General features: G+C 31.1%; 2 long non-coding RNA genes across 2 annotated transcripts; both read left to right on the top strand.

Annotated features, from left to right (window-relative positions):
- Nucleotides 1-884: 884 nt before the first annotated feature.
- LOC122633535 lies at nucleotides 885-2,905 on the top strand. The gene is made up of 3 exons (XR_006328134.1): nucleotides 885-948; nucleotides 1,440-1,544; nucleotides 2,392-2,905. It is a non-coding gene; the product is annotated as an uncharacterized LOC122633535 (long non-coding RNA).
- Nucleotides 2,906-3,590: 685 nt separating this feature from the next.
- On the top strand, nucleotides 3,591-4,411 carry LOC122633536. The gene is made up of 3 exons (XR_006328135.1): nucleotides 3,591-3,970; nucleotides 4,063-4,143; nucleotides 4,235-4,411. It is a non-coding gene; the product is annotated as an uncharacterized LOC122633536 (long non-coding RNA).
- Nucleotides 4,412-4,690: the final 279 nt, after the last annotated feature.

The following is a 4,690-nucleotide window of genomic DNA, read 5'->3' as shown; positions in this document are numbered from 1 at the left end:
TCTCGCTGTATGTATATAAAAAGAGATAGACTTACGTGTACGTATGAGAGGTTACGTTAATATCATTTCTAGCGTACTACATATCTCAATTGTAAGTTTTCTGTACAGCTAAAAAATATTAAATCGATATTAGTAGAGTGTTGTGAATTAATTGTTGTGTTTGTATATACGTGTACAACGTATCAATATTTCTGTAAGGAAACTATCGATATGTGTGTGTGTGTTTGTATTATACTCACATGTCCGTATGTATTTCTTAAGAAATTATATTTCAATCCAATTCTTGGAATTGATATATGTAGTTGTGTCCGAATATATGCAGTTCCGGCTCGTACTTTTATTCCCTATGTACTACCTATGTACACTTTATGTATTACCACGCAATATCCATACATACATATATATATATATATATATCATTCCTTTTTTCACGATTATAAAATATTATTCGATATGTATAGATCAAAAAACGACGAAGTATTGTTTCTCTTAAATATTTACAAGAGAGATATATTCTTATTGTAAAGACGTACACGTAAATATATAAATCGTTCGAATTATCCGATTTAATAATTATTCGTTATTCCGCGCGTAGTAATATATGGAACATAGGGATCATCATATACGCACGTGATCCAAGTACGTATCTATTTAACGTTTCTATATCCCTAGAAAATATAATTGTTTTGTTAAGAAATTATTCTCTACGTTTAAAAATTCGAATTAATTACATTTCTTATTCGCGTCATATTACCTACATATTTTTATTATATTTTTTTATTGTTCTTAATTGAGATAATTAATATTTGAATTGGTTAGCGATGTACCCGCAGTGGCGCTTTGTACCCAAACTACGGGGTCTTGTTCTTTTCCTTGCTGGTGGTCTCCTCGCAATGTTCGACGTAGTGATAGGTGTACGTTGTGTTTCGTTGCTCCGTATAATTGCAGGTAATTAGCATATTTTTTTCTAACGTAGATCCTCTTCCAATATATCGATCGATAGCTGAACACGCGATTTTACAGAGGCCGCATTCTCAAGTCGAAATATTATCGTGTTTGAAAGATATTCGCGAAAATAAAATCGGCCTCTCGTGAGACCCCCAAGGATCTATTGCGTCGTACTTTTTCTTCAGTTTTCCACCTTTATTTTCACGAAATCGATACTTTTCTTTCTTTTCAACGATGTTTTAATCAATAATTTTGTGTTTATAGTTGTGATTGATCGATATTTTTTACTTAATTCGATTTTTATATACGATCATATATATATATATATAGTCTTATGGATATACTACATACACACACATGCACACACAGATAGGGAAAGAGAGAGAGACAGAGAGAGAGAGAGAGAGAGAGAGAGACAGAGAGAGAGACACACACACATACACACATGTTTAATCTTATCCCGACTAATATGAAATTTTGCATTTTTCAAGCGTATCATGAAGTAACCTAGCAGAAAATCGAATGAAGTGAATGTTAGTGCATCATTCTTCACGACAGCAGAATTCTCATCATCGAAAAGATCAACGATACATCCAGTAAGTCAATTTCTTTTTTAAATATTTGTTAAACAATTGTAGAAGAAGAAAAAACGTGTGCATATGAATCTATATAATACGATCAAAAATTTGTTCGATGAATATGCGTGTGAATATGTAGATATATGTGTAAGAGAAACATTTATTACGAACTCGTCGTGTTACGCCGAGCTCGACGTTCGTGTGCATGTATGTATTATCCGTGTACAAAAATGAGCGAGTTTTTTTTATTGGTTAGTTTCGTATCGAGTTCTTGGAATCTATATAAGTAAGTCGTGCCTAAAAACATGTCATAATTTCATTCCCATCGTCTATGTACATTCCATGTATTACTTCGTCACGTACATACATATGTATGTACATATATATGTATATATATCGTTTCTTCTTCTCGACAATCTCGAGCATCTCCGATCATGTCCGATTATTCTCGAATCATTATACGTTACTAAGATTATAAGTAACGTATTATTCGATATATATATATACATAAAAATTCGACGAATTATTATTTTTTCCATATAGTTAAAAGAGAGATGTATACATGTATGTAGAGATATACACGTAAATACATAAATCCTTGGAATTATCCGATTTAATAATTATTCGTTATTCCGCGCGTAGTAATATATGGAACATAGGGATCATCATACACGCACGTGATCCAACTGCGTATCTATTTAACGTTTCTATATCTCTAGAAAATATAATTGTTTTATCAACAAATTATTCTCTACGTTTAGAATTCGAATTAATTACATTTGTCATTCGCGTCATATTACCTACGTATTTTTATTATATTTTTTTATTGTTCTTAATCGAGCTAATTAATATTTGAATTGACTAGCGATGTCCTTGAACTACGGGGTCCACTTATCTTCCTTGTCATTGGTCTTGTCGCCATCTTCGATACGGTTACAAGTGCACACGGTGTTTCGTCGCTCCGCATAATTACAGGTAATTAGCAATTTTTTTCTAACGTACATACTCTTCCCATATATCGATCGATAGCTGAACGCACGATTTTTCAGAGGCCGCATTCGCCAGTCGAGAAATCATCGCGTTCAAAAGATATTCGTGAAAATAAAATCGATCTCTCGTGAGCCCCCCGGGGAACTATTGCATCATACTTTTTTTTTAGTTTTTCAGCTTTGTTTTCACAACATCGATACTTTTCTCTTTTTTTTTTAACGATGCTCCGGTCAATAATTTTGCGTTTATAGTTGCGGATCGACGAATATCTTATATTAAATACGATTTTCATATACGAACATACGCATACACACATACACGCACACGTATGTATTCATACTCCTATGGATTTCTCTACACACATTACACACATTTTAATTTTACCTTGTATTAATATGATCCTATACTTTCTAGATTTCCAAGAATTCAACGAGCTCGAATAATAATAATAATAATAATAATAATAATACAGTACAAACCGCCAGATTTATACGCGTCCTTCTCGTTGTATATATATAGGTATGTATGTCCTTTTGTAAAAACATTCAACAAGCTTAATATAGAGAGATAGGTAACATTGGGTATAAACATACGCATGAGTGTGTGTATTTCCAAGAAATTTTTCGGTCGAGAGTAAAACAAAAACATTCGACTTCGAACTTTTTCAAGGTTACGGAATAATTCCTCATTTACATATCGTATTTCGACGAGTACAGATGTACGAAGAGGTAGATTATTTTCTTTTCAATTACGTACTTTATTAATAAATATTTTTATTTTCTTTAAATTATTAATAAATGAAATATAAGGAATTTTTATATTTTTTAGTTTATTAATTATTATCATTATTACTGCAATTATTGTTTTATTTTAGAAAATTTAGTAATTTTAGCTTGAGTTCGTATTTTTAGATACAAAGCAATCATTATCGAGCGTATGATTGCATACTTTTAATACATTTCAAAAATACTTAGTTTTTAATCGTTTGAATTTTCATAATTAAATTAAAAATTCAATTCGTAAGATATTCATTATGATTTATACTTTTAGATAACGTATTCTCCAATGTGTTACCTTCTCAAATGATTTGTAGGAAATATTTTATTTTGTCTTGTTCTATAATCTCTTATATGTTTCAGCTTTCCAGTTCTTATAAATAATTAGAATCAGTGTTTGTTCGTGTTGAATCAGTGTTTGTCGTGTTGAATCAGTGTTTGTTCGTGTTGAATCAGTGTTTGTTCGCGTTGAATCAGTGTTTGTTCGCGTTGAATCAGTGTTCGTTCGCGTTGAATCAGTGTTGGTGCTCTTTAGTGTTATATAAGTTGGTTAAATAAAATTAAATTGAATGCAAAATTGTGATGTAGAGTGAGTGTTAGTGGATATTATTCATCATGGGGCATATATATCATCATGGGGCAGGATGCTCATCGTGCGAAGGATCGACAAAGGCTGTGGTAAGTAGATTTCTTTTCAGACATATCTTCATTAATTTTAATTATTTTTTTCTTATATAACAATAATATTAATAATTGTATTTTTCTTTCAGTTGAAGTATAAGAAGAATCATTCATCATCATCCAGTCCTGGAGCAGGATGCTTATCGTGCAAAGGATCAACAAAGACTCCAGTAAGTAAATATCTTTATTAAACGTTTCTTTAATAATTAAAAAAATCTTGTATTACAAAAATGATATTAATAATTTTTTTCTCTTTTTCAGATCGTCATTGCAATCGTGCGCGTGGCAATGGATGGAGTATTGTATCGTTTAAATCAAATAAAAATCGCGAATTAGAAGCACCGTTCGTCCGTTCATTTAAATTCGTTCGCGTTACGCGACTGAAATTTTAGAAATGCAAATATTTAAATCGACTGCGAGCAATGTAGTCATTTATAGAGTTAGGGTTTGTTCGTATAAAGTATTATTTTTCTTTTTAAACAGTCACACTGACTGTTCGCGTATTAGAGTCAGTGCATCATTGAAGATGATTTAGAAATTAATTCATTTCGTCTATGGAAGATTATTGGTAAGTAAATTTATAAATTTCATATCTATTAATTTCATAATTTTTTTTTTATTACAATAAATTTAATAAAAATCGTTTATAATCTTTTTACAGATCATCATGGTTACCATGCCTTATCAGTCTAAGATGTCAATCCAATGATGTTGAGC

Source organism: Vespula pensylvanica, chromosome 12 (genome assembly GCF_014466175.1).
Source record: "Vespula pensylvanica isolate Volc-1 chromosome 12, ASM1446617v1, whole genome shotgun sequence".
Taxonomy (NCBI): domain Eukaryota; kingdom Metazoa; phylum Arthropoda; class Insecta; order Hymenoptera; family Vespidae; genus Vespula; species Vespula pensylvanica.
Note: the sequence above shows the minus strand (reverse complement) of the source record. Positions and strands in the feature narration are given on the sequence as shown.